We start from the raw sequence: 13,254 nt of genomic DNA, 5'->3' as shown, positions 1-13,254 counted from the left end.
CATATTTTATGAACAAGGGTGCAGGTATTGTGCAACACGTGTCCGAAAGGAACAAATCCTGCACATGTTCCTTTCAGCCTATAAAATTCCGAAAAACCGTCAAGACAGCCATTAATATTTTTCTAAACTAGTTCATTTTTTCTTCAGGAAAACTCTTTACGAAAATTGGAGAGTTTTTTAAGTAGGTAACCTTCTATGTAACCTAACATGTACCATTTCACAAAGTTTTACAGGACGAGCTGGAAAATTTCAACATATGCATTCGAATTATTTTAATAATTTATCTTTAAATAATATTTCTTTTCTATGGGTATTTAATTCTATCAGCAGATATCAATAAAATAACCACCACAAAACGAACTCCTGCCTAATAAACTGACTTTTTTGGCAATTGTGGCACCAAAAGGCGAAGGTCGGTTCGTTAAGATGTTGACAAATAACAGCAATACATTTCCCGGCTTTAAATTTAAAAGCACCCCTCGTCTGACTAATAGATTACTAGTCGTTTTTCTATGCCGTGTATAGGAGGAAATAGCAAAAGTAGAAAATTAAAATAATTCATTGTTTTAAAGGTAGTTTTTATTCGAGTTAAGCGTATTTTTGTTTAATTCGTATTGCAATCTCTTGATAATCTGGGAAATTGGTAGATGTCATGGAGAAAACAAATTTTCAAACAGCAAGCCTTATAAGAGAAATTGATATGAATTTATAATATTTTAATTTTAAATCATATTGTAAATTGTGTTGATTTCTCTTATTTGCGTGGAAATTGTTCATTCACTTGTAATTTTCAAAAAATTTATTCCTTAACTGTGAAATTTGTACTGGGTGTTCAACTGACGGTGAAGTGCGAACGATGCACAAACGGTCGGGTTCACCTACGCACGGATGAAGTCATCTTGAGCTTAACTGTAATGTTTATTCATGTGCGGACAAGCGATCCCGGACAATTTACGATAGAAAAAATTATCACGTTCGAAAGTTCAACTATTTGCTTGAAAATTGGTATTTGGTACAGATTGTTATTCAGATTGCAAAGTTTTGAAACGAGTTGTTTAGCGGTCTATTTTATTAACAATTTCTTTGTGTAAATGCTTCTATTTTAAGCATATGGCAAAATAATATGTGTATTAAGGTAAGTTATTTTTTCCTAGAACCGCAAAAATTCTAAAAATGGCCTGAAACAGTGGAGATTGTAAGCGCGAACTAGCGGACCAGTATGATTTGGAACGATTTACGCAAAATGTACGACTCATGTAAAACCTCATGAAATTAAATGACACTGAAACCTGGCCAACGACAGTTTTCCCCGATGTTGCGGTATAAAAATGTAAACATTTAAAAAGTTATCCGGACTTTAAATAAGTTTAGGCATCTTGGAGGATTGGCGAGACGTGTTCGGAAAAGGTGTTGAGCTAAAAGGTTGGACAAGGCAAGGGTTTTATTGAATCGAATGAATCGACTTCAGGATCTGAAGAAGAACTGGAGGTCTGTTTGGATAGGTTGGATGCGAAGTACCGAGCTTGGGAAATGATTCGGAGGATTTTGGTCTGGAGTGACGAGATTGTTTGGAAGTTCGATTCACTTCAAACATGGGAAATGGCGAGGGAATGGGCATAAAGAGTCATAATTATGAGCACCACATGGCCTCTGCTGCCCCACAACCATCCTTCAAGCCGATTGTTAGCCATGAGCTCATGCATTCAAACATCTCAAAGGGGCAGCAATAATAATACTATCAGATAGCCAGGCAACTCTAAAGGCTCGTCGATTCTATGAGATCTATTCATGCCTAGTCTGAAATTGCATAATGCAATCAAACAACGAGAATCTACAAATAGCCCCTGACGCTAAGATGGCGCCCAGGTCATGAAAGAATATGTCAGGCAACATGACAGCGGACATACTAGATAGGAAGGGAGCCTAGAAACAAAAGCTGTTTTATGGCATAAATTATTTTAAAAAATTCGCCCTTCTCGGAACATTGTGCCTCCTGATTATTATTTGTTTTGGATTATTACAAAACATTTCAAATAGAAAACATTTTTTAGCACTAAGTCTACATTAACAAATTTATCTATTCAACAGGATATACTTGATGCATTTTAAAACAGATAGCAAGTAGATGCAATCTACAAAGATGTTTGCAAAACATTTTGGAGTTTCTTACTTGGCTAGTTTACTACGTAAGTGATGATATAAAAGTTGCATCCTTGAATGGTATTTTATCTAAACTCAATATGGAACTTCTGGGGAGCCTCACGGTGGCCATCTCTCACCTCTTATATTCAATATTTTATCAACGAAATTGCTAAATATTACTCTATGTGTAAATTAAAACTTTTTACTGACGATCTGAATATAAGGCTAGGGTATAGATAAAAACAACATTCACTTAAACATTAATATCTGTCAAATTATACGTTTTCATTGAAATTATAGTCCAATTATTTATAATTACAATATTTTTAACACAAACTTAAATTTGTGCCAAAGTCAAGAAGAGATCTGTGAATCATCTTTGACATTTCTCTATCATTTATTGATCATATAGATTATAATTACATACAGATAAAGCATTAAAAGTACTAGGCTTTTTAACAAGAAACTCCAACGAATTTTACTTTTTCAGCTCGTGTGGAATCTTAGAAAAAAATTAATTTTTAAAAAGTACAACATTAAGAATATAAAGATATCGTATTTTCTTTAATTAGATTTATTTTATAGTTTAACTCTGCGCTTGGTCTCCATGCGATTTGAAACACATAAACTTGAAAGTTCCAAATATATTACGTATTAAGGGATCTTAAAACTTAAAAAAATTAAAATCAAAGAAATAAAGGTCGCGATTACAATCGAATTAAAATTATTATACAGTTTATATATATTATTATTGCACAATATATTATTGAACAATATTATAGAGACTATATGAGCTATTGTAACCAATTTATTTAAATGTTAATGAACATTTAATGAGGTGCCACGTTTGTTAATTTGAAATTTAACAAAAGTTAAAGACCGGTTAGTTTGAAATTAAAAAGGGTAATTTTAATTTTGTTTCATATGGTCTAAAAGGCTCATTTTTTTTCCAAATATTCAGGAAATTTACTTTGCGTGCTTACGTTTCATCTCCTAGGCTTTTTATGGAAAAAATGGTTAATGTGAAATAAAAATATTAATATTGAGATTAAAAAAAGGTTAATATGGAGTTTAAAAGTCGGCTAATTTGAAATTAAAAAGGTTTATTTGAAGGTAAAAAACAGGTTAATTTGAAATTAAAATGGGCATTTTGTTTCATACGGCCTAAAAGGCTTAAATATTTAATTTTTTAAATATACAGGAATTTGACTTTGCGTGCTTACATTTCATCTCTTAGATTTTTATGTTTTAAAAAATGGTAATTTGAAATAAAAAGTTTAATATTGAGATTACATAAACTGTTAATATGGAGATTAAAAAACCACTAATTTGGAATTACAAAGGTTTATTTGAAGGTAAAAAAAGGTTAATTTGAAATTAAAAAGGGTTAATTTGGTGCGTAAAAGGGTTAATTTCAGATTAGAAAATGTTAATCTGACGGGAAAAAGTTATATTTTTCAACACCAATAATGATAGAATATGGAATGATATGAAAATGATAAATCTAATAGAGGTAGACCTATTTAATGATTGATGATGTTTTTAAAAATATCTCTTTTATTCCAAGTATTATAACTATATAAGATAAAATATTTGTAAATTTTAATAATAATATTATGACGTATAAGATTACCTTGATTAAATTAAAACTTATTTGTATGGCAATTACATTTTCCTTGTATAATTTTTATACAAATTCACTACTACTAAATTAAAACAACTTTGTATACCCAGGCTTTGATGATGACCCCAAGAAAGGTCGAAACGTCGGCAGTTATATGAAAAAGGGAAAACAGTAAACAAAAAGATTATTATCATCAACATTTTGAGCATTTCCCAGATGTTGGTTAAAAATTTCGAAAAACGAGGATTTTTTAGAAAGGACGAAAGGTGCTGGAAAGAATATATTATTTGTTGGTGATTAAATTAAATAGGGGAACTGCTTTAAATCAATTATTTGGGTCGTAAAACCGTCATTTGATTTTTTTTGGCCGTCATAACATGCAATAACCATCGAGAGCAGTTGAATGAAAAAACTTGTTTTCAAAATTCAAGATTTCTCCAATATTACAATCAAAAGATAAGTTTTTGTCCATAACAGTTTGGCTGGAATCAAATTCAAGCAAAGTTTCTGTATGTATTATTGTCTTTTTCACCGGTCCGAAAACACGTGCCCAGAGGATGGCGTCGGTGATAAAACTGTCGATACCCAGTAACAAACGGCTCCGGAACCCGGCATAGTTTTTTCGGTCCGATACCAAAAAGGGTTCCGACTGTCAACAATGGTTCCAGCCGGTGTCGGTCGGGCCGAACAGGTGGATGGACGCTCCGCACGCCGGGGGTGGGAGACTGGAATCAGTAGAAGGGGAACCAGTCGCTCTTTCTGTTTCAGTACACGTCGGTGAACTAACGTTGTATCGTACTTTGTAAACCGCGTCCTGTGTGTTTTTTTGTGTTTTCATACTGTGCCGTATGAAAAGGAAAAGGTGTTTGAGTGCATGGGCGACAAAAGGGCGCGAAGGGGAACCATACGGAATTAACTGTAATTATTTTGTTTTGTCTTTTATATTGGATACTGGCGTTTGTGGCAGTTGTTTTTTTTGACTAGAGGCGGGATAGCAGTCCACTCTTGGTCGGAGGTAACCCGTGGAGTTAGATGATCCTAGGTGTTCGTTATTTGGGTCTTTCCAATGGCGTGAGTTGAGGTCACAGTCGTTTAATACTCCCCTGTTAACCCAACACCCAAGATCCCAACTTCTATAGAATCCGTCATCAGACAGAGAAGTCATACTTTTCCATTACGCGCTCAATCTACATAACCTTCTTTTAAGTTCTCGTCAATCGGGCACGATTTTCAAGGATCCTCATCCAATTCAAACAGCTTGTTATTTTTTATAATCACGTGGTTTCCCATTTTCACTAGTGTTTGGAGGTTTAGCCCGATTTTGTTTACCACGTTTTTCATGAAAGTTTTCTAGGTTCATCCAGTCAGATTCGTACATATTTTTCTACCATGAGTTCTCCATTTGACCCTTTACATTATGAGTTTATTTTTTGATGATCTAAGAATGTGTTTTTATTTAAATCAACATGTATTGAATCTTGATTTAGCCCTAAAGAAGCCTTTAAACCTCGTCTTTTTTTCTAAATAAATACCTTGGCAATTAAAATAAATAAAAAGCAGTTCAGATGTCATTTTTTATACAAATCATTATTCGTTCCCGTCGTTATAATTTTAATTTTCTTAATGAGCATAATAAAACTGGTCCTACCGGCTTGGCAATTAGTGAAAATTGGAGGTTATAGAACGTTGAATTGGTTTTTCATGCTCGGATTAAGCGTGCATCGGTGAAAACCGAAACTTCATTTGAAATGCACCACTGCTTATTGCGGCTTTTCTTTTTTCATCTTATTTTTTATAAGGATAATTTTATTCCGATGCCCCTTTTGTCCAATGAGCGGTTGTTTACTTTTAACGCGCGTTCCTATTGACACAGATTATTCCGAAAAAATGTTAACAACCAAGCCAGTTTTTATAAAAATAAGCAGGGATGGAGGATTTTTCTGAACATACTCTCTTATTTACACATTTGCTCGAAATGTTTATTGAGTGGGTTGAGACAATTTCAATATCTTATATATGAAAACAAAATAAAATCGCCGATTTTCCAAGAAGTAAAGCTAGATACTTTGGAAGAGAAAACGTTTATAAATCGAATAAGGCAATTAAAAATTAGGTAAATAAAATATTCTTGAATAGGTTTATTAATAGAAAACCCTTCCAGCTGAAAGAGAAAATGAAATAACCTGGATGTTTTCAAAAACAGTTCATTGGACCTTCAAAAATAGTATCAAATATAAGTTAATTTTTTCATAACTATTATACAATTTTTAATAATAAGTCTGTTGTGTGTCTGCCTATTTTGTATGTATTATTACATTAAAAAAATAATACACAAGACATTTTAATTTTAACCAGGATAAAGCATAAAAGAAATACTTAGAAAGTAATTAGATGACCATGACCTAATGACTAGTTAAGGGTCGTTGCTCTAAATTTCCAGTGTATATGCTTACTAACGTCATATTTTATTTGTATAAAAGGAAAATAAACGGTTGTCGTATTGAAAAACCTTACTTTGCTTAAATTGTTCAAGGGCAAATTGATAAATTTTCAAGTTTAAGGACGGTCTTCGTCAATCTTCAGTAGAGAAGAGATCATATAAAAGTTGGCTTCCAGTAATTTTATTCTGGGGAAATCAGGCTAATTTGTAACCTTCTTTAATTGGCTTGTGTGAAACAAAAATGTTTAACTCTAATTTTCCGTTGTGATATTTTTTAGTAGTAGGTCTAGTAATTCACTGTCAGTCTACATGATTTATCTTAATAGGATTTACTAATATTTTTTCGTAGGAGGGCAGAGCAGGTTTTGTGTTTTTATGAGACATTTAATAAAACTTTATATATTTGTTCGCAAAAGTTAGGAGATTAATTGGTTTTAAGCTGATCTTAATATATTGCCAAGTTGTATGGTGTGATGTATGTTTTTAAGGTTATATTGACTTGAATTTATACAGAAAACAAAATTTACATTAGATTAAATAGGAGGTAAAAAAACAACGATAAACATTAGTTTTGAACGTTATAAAACCCACGAGCGGCAACCTCGCCGGTTTGAGTCTTCCTCAAGAATCAGGTTCATATGCAGAGAGATGGAAGGTGTGTTGGTTGACCTTGAGATTCTACCTGAGGAGAGTCCGCCGCTCCCTTCTCCTTTGCACCTTCTCCACCGGGCATACCTTTCCAGTCATTCCATACCGGAGGAATTTTCGGCTCTGGACAAAACCAGCCGAAAATATCCGTCGAGCGATGAGCACGCCTTCTGGGCTGTTTACAACTCGGTTTTTCGAGTTTTATGTAGGCAATAAAAAACAAAAAAAAACGCTCATTAGACTTTGGATTTCTCGTAAAATTAGCATCACATTAGAGATTTTGAAGTTTTTTTTTATTGGAGAGAGATTTAGTTACTCGCCTCAACTGAAAGTAACGGCCGTGAAAGGAATTTTCGGTCTTTTTTGACGTCCTCAATGATCGCTGTTCTGCAGACAAAGCGACTTTTAAAAGTGTAAATATTTCAGATTACAACATGCCCGCCTTCTGGAGCTTTGTTGAAATTTGTCCTTTCTTGTATAATATCGTAAATCAGAACAAACAAAAACATCGATATCAAAGGCTTAGTGCTAATTTAAGCAAAATATAAGCGGCGTAAGAGGTTTACTCCCTGTTTCTTTTTAAATAATATGTGTTTTGTTAATAAGTAATACAACTATCTTTTTTTATTATAACAGAACTAGATCATTCTAATTTTTATTCAGCTTAATCGCTTAGAAGAAACAGACCGAATACGATGCGGACTGAAAATGATAAAGCATGCTACCCAATCTTACGATTTAATTTTTTTTCATGTAAATTCATATTTTTATCAAAAAAAAATTAAAGAAAAATGTGTGGGCACTATCAACATGACACACAAGCATGACACATCTTCACAGAAAACAAACAATTTGAGCGCTGAAGATGATCTCAATAAAGATCGAAACGTTGGCACGATAAAGAAAATGTTTTTCTAGAACGTACATCACACCAGACCACAACTCATGACCTTAAAGAAAAATGTTAAAATTATGGTAGAGTGGATTTAGTTTTTCATTTTGCAACATTAATTTTGTCTGGCTATTTTTGTTAATCAACTCAAATGGGTTTTCTCCTTAGCAAAATATAAGAAATAATAAATAAATAAAATTTAAAAAATGATGGCTAGGAGGGTTGAAGGGTTTTACCAGTAGCGGTTCAAGATATAATATATTTAATTTATTACAATTAATTAAGGTTTTCGGTTGAGATGATGGGGTTGAGATAGGAAGTTGATGTCCGAGTGGATCGAGGTCACGATAGCTCAAGTGGTATAGCAGCGGCGTATCTAGCCGAAGATCGTGGGTTCGAATCCCGCTCGTGCCATTAGCTTTTTTTCATCTCAACTGAAAACCTTAATTAATTGTAATGATTTAATTGGTCAAGAGGACCACGAAATTAGTGAATTTAAATATTTAATTTAATTGATAAAATATTTTTCACAGAAAGTTTTGAACCTTCAGCATTTTTGATGTTTATATTATTATTATTATTTAATAATGTATTTAATTTATTTAATAATATATTATTTAATAAAAAACATTGAAATGAATTTTTCTGAATACTCTAGGTTAAGGGGTTCCTACAATCTGTGAAAATTTGAGACTACACAAGTTGATTTTCAAGTAAAATACGTTGAATTTAATTGATTAATGGTTTCTTTATCGTTTCATCCTTTGATATTTTAGATTTTATACACGAAATACATTTAGTGTAAAAACTATTAATACCAATAAAAGTATTAACACCAGTAGGAATTCGAAGAATCTGCGAACATTTGAGGTACAGTCTTTTCGTAAAATCTGGTACAAATATTTGATTTTGCTTTAAATTTTATAAGTAAATAAAATGATGTAGAGTTATAAAAATATTATAAACATTAGGCTAATTAGAACCTTGTTTTCTCTAGGTTCCACCAAAAATGAACCTTAATAAATTCGTAAAATTAACCTAAAATAGGTCTTAGAACTGGGGTTTTAATTTGTTTTTGTAAATGCTGTTTAATAAGCTTAAAAGGAAGGAAAATTTGCTTGTTTATTTATGTTAAATTTCACTGCGATAAGAATTTACGGCGTCCATGAATAAAAATGACAAAAATAACAGCGTTAGTACATTTTTCAGTTTGCGTCCAACTTAGATTTTTTTAAATTTTACGTTAAAAATTTTCGATAATATTTTACCTAAATAATACTTTATACTAAACCTACATCACACCAGACCGCATCTCACGATTTCTGAATAATAATACTTTATTAAAACTTAACTTAAAATTAGAACAGTTAAATATGGAAGACGAGTTTATTATAATGAGGACATATTCATATATGGTTTGTTTTTTAAAGTATTTAAGCCAATCTAAGCCGACGGATATAACGAATAGAAGATAGAAGGAAACATTTAAAACACGGTACATTAGTAGTAGAGTAATTAAAAAAATTAATTAAAGTTTTATGCGTAGAATTGGGTAAATGGACTGAAGTTTTAGAATTTCGAGGGGATTTCAAAGCCCAAAAAGGAATAATAAATCGGTTGATTTGGAGACAAACTTATTATCTCGCGTGAAAGGTTACAATGGAGAAACCTGTATATCTCATGTTGCACTCCCTTGTTCTTTTTCCTTTCCAAAATTCAAACTGGCGGTATTTCCGAGACAATTCCATTTTAGAAATAAATCCGGAATTCTTAAGTTTCAATTTGTAGCACTTATATTGGGGATTTAACATATTCGGTATATAAATGCGGTTTGAAATTAATCTTGATCCTTGGATTGTGGATGATTGTGGATTGACTTTGTCCCATTTGGCAAAAATGCTGGCGTTTTTATTTATTTATTTTATTTTGTTGAAACTCAATAAAATATTTGAGCAGGAATTCCAATCACCTTTCCCCGGATTGTGTTCTCTATGGTATTTAGCGCGGGTCAGGTATGGTCATGAAAAGCGGATTAGCTCGAGCGGGCTTAACCCAGAAAGGGCTGCAGTCTGTAGCTTAGCTCGACTGATTCTGAGGTCAATGAGTTTACTGCCGCGGTGTAAAAAAATGTAGAAGAATTTTTGAACGTTTGGAAAACGGACCTTTTCCAAAAAAACAACTGCCACTTGGCCAAATTCGAGCCGAAGCGCCTCGCCTCCAAATGTTTCACATCACACCCAGTTGTATTCCCGAGTGGAACTATAAAAATGTAGTTTTTTCTGGAAAATAAAAATTGTGCCCGGTGGAAAATAAAAATTATTACCGGTTCCGGTTATTAGGTATAATTGCAGACTGCCCTCGCTGGAAGGCATTACCGTGTACCCGTTCCTTTTATGAAATGCGTTATAAATATCTGACAATTTCATCAAATTACTCCATTTTTATGTTCAGAAGTGAACTTAATGCATAAAAGCCGGACCTGGAAGAGCTAGAGGTAATCGTTTGTCCTGAAACTAGTGGCGAAACAAGTTTCATCTCGAAAACGCAAGAGTCCTGTGAAATTTAAAAAAATTCTTTCCAAACAGGCAGTCTTGTAATTTAGCGTAGATTATTTTGCGTTCTGCCTTGTCACAGTTACTATAAAATCTTGTTTAAATGTTGAAAACAGCACAGTGGCTTATATAAAGTAGTTTTATAAACCAGCTTCCGAACAACGGTTCCCTGACGCATACAAATGCAAATTCTTCACGGTAATTGGACTCCAAATGCTGTTCCTAGCCTAGATTCGAAATCGCGACAGCATTCCCCTGCGATAACATTGTACTTTTTTTCTTAGTCGTTCCACTCGGCTAAATAAACGGATATATTCCTTCAGTTTACAACGGTCCGAAATCCTACGATCCTACCCTTAAGGCAAACAGGCCCAAAACTTTAAAAGCACTTTTGGGGGCGAGGTGGTTCCAGGTGGGGCTCAGGTATGCAGGTAACGATAGAACTTGCCTATTCCCAGGGTAACGAAGCAGATGGTGAAGTGTTGTAGTGATGAACAGGTGTCCAGTTGAGGGTGCAGTCGAGTTAGATATGACGTAGCTATCAACAGACAAAAAAAAGGATATATAACATTTAACGAAGACTAAAGGATAAACAATGCGCCTTCTCAAACATTACTGGTAAGTTTTCTCTTTTTATTTATGATTAAATATAACACTTTTTCGCCCACGACGTTACTGCAAGGTAAACTTTGAAAAGTACTTTGGAAAAGTGGGAAATATCAATTTTACTGTAGTTTCATTTTAGCAGAAAACAAAAGAGTTTGTTTTCGTTCCTAATGGGCTTCTAACTTGAGTTTTATTTAACCCTCGGTGTTTTGAGGTTTTCTCTCATAAAATTAGACTATTCCTCGTGGCGAATTAAAAAAAAAGTTTTATCTTCTTCGAGACAAATTTTACGGTGGTGAGTAATATTTCTAGGTAACGCTTTTATAGCATCTAGTACAATTCATCACCTCTAATTTAACTTTTTTCTGAAAATTAAAAAATCAGTTATTAGACTGTCTTTGTAGTTTAGGATATTCACAGACCTATAGTATCGTGTTAAAGGACCTCTTTTGTTAACTCGACTCCAATAATCAGTCCAAAAATCTAAGCAATTTTTTCGAAACGGAATATCTGCATTTTTGTACTAACTTTATAATTAAGTGTATTCAAGAAACATTGTGTCGTGCTAAATGTGTTACATTACTCACTCGATTTAAATCATCTCCAATGCACACAATTTTTTTTCTTCAAACCAACTGTTTTATTAAAAATATTTATTATTAAAATATAACGATATAATTTTATAAGAAAACGTTTAGTTTCGGAAGAAAAATATTCAAATTAGAGTTGATGGGAGTTGAGTTAGTACAACAACACTTAACACGAGACAACCTTTTCATAAATATCCTAATTATAAAAAAAATACATACAATCTAATAATTGTAGTGGAATATATTTTGTTTTGAAAGAGAAACGTTCAAATTAGAGGATTTGAATTGAGTTAGCACAATAACACTCTTAACACAAATCAACCTTATCAAAAATATAAGCTAAGTTTTATTAGAAAATAATTTGTTTCGATTTAAAAAAAGTTAAGATTAGAGATAAATAAAGTCAGGTTAACACATTTAACGCGATCTTTCTTTTTATGACAAACCTAATGATAAAAAAATTGACTAAACTTTTTCTTTTCGACAAAACGTTTTTTAATTCTAATTCACAATATATTTTCATCTAACAAAACAGTTGATTTATGTTAGATATGTTGTTGTCCTAAGTCGACTACAATTATTCACTAATTTAATTTTTTTTCTTGAAAAAACCTGTTTTAAAATAAAATTATTAGGCTATGTTTTTATAATTAGGTCTTCACAAAAATATTGTAACCTGTTAAATGTGGTGTGCAACACCAATTATTTCTAATTTAAATCTTTTCTTATCGAAACAAACAATCTCCTAATAAAATTATGTTTTATAAAATATTTTTACTGCACGGAGCAGTTCCTATGGTGTTAAATGTCTTATTGTGCTAACTCGACTCTAAAGTACAATCCAAAAATGTAAACATTTTTGTCTCACTCTAAAAATTTAAACATTTTTTGTTTTTGCAAAACAAAAGTCTGGATTTTTACGCTAAATTTAACTTCAGTGTATTCACGGAAAGAGTATAATCTGTTAAATGTGTTATTGTATTAACTGGACTGCAATCATTTCTAGCTGAAACCGTTTCTTTTTTAAATAAAGAAATCTTCCGATAAAATTGTAATTTTATTCTTTTTTTTATATATGTACCTATACATAATTCACGAAACAGTTGTATTATGAAATCGTGTTAATGTGCTAACAAAAAATTGTCTCCAATCAAAATGATTTGCGAAACGAACCTCTTCTAACATTTCCTTTCCAGATTTTCTTTTGCTGAACGTGTCCTGGAAGATTATTCGTAGATTTTTCGAATGGCAATTTATTTTGTTTAAATGTAAAAGATTAGTAAAAATTTTAATTGAAAGATATTAATTGGTCAAGCGGACCACGAAAACTAGTGAATTAGTAAAAAGGTAGAATTGCTAGATTATCTGTATAACGGTGTCTTGTTGGAAATCAATTGATGATTTTTAATTTTATCCTGCTTTGATCACCTTCCTAAATCTAACTTATTTCTTTCATTTATGATTCTTTTGTAAATACTTCTATTGTGAGTAACATAAAGTCATTTACGATATAGCACTTAGATAGCCGACTTTTGCGTGCTAGTGTCGATTAGACAGTTTTCCCTGAATTTTCCTATTGTGACTACTTTGAAAACACAGAGAGTCCTGGAAAAGCAACACACGAGAAACGAAAAATTGCATACAATCATCGTTTATTTGTTACGTACGACAGTGAAGGTTAATAACAAAAGAGAACATTGAAATAATAACAGTAGGAGTCGGAAGTTGGGGAAAAATTAATTGGCAAATTAGAATTATAA

At 32.3% G+C, this 13,254-nt stretch overlaps 1 protein-coding gene across 3 annotated transcripts in view; it reads left to right on the top strand.

Annotated features, from left to right (window-relative positions):
* The window catches only part of LOC106662740 (MAGUK p55 subfamily member 5), a 297,897-nt gene that overhangs the window by 184,274 nt on the left and 100,369 nt on the right, over positions 1 to 13,254 (top strand). The window lies entirely within an intron of this gene.

Source organism: Cimex lectularius, unplaced genomic scaffold (genome assembly GCF_000648675.2).
Source record: "Cimex lectularius strain Harlan isolate CLEC.00 unplaced genomic scaffold, Clec_2.1 scaffold316, whole genome shotgun sequence".
Taxonomy (NCBI): Eukaryota; Metazoa; Arthropoda; class Insecta; order Hemiptera; family Cimicidae; genus Cimex; species Cimex lectularius.
Note: the sequence above shows the minus strand (reverse complement) of the source record. Positions and strands in the feature narration are given on the sequence as shown.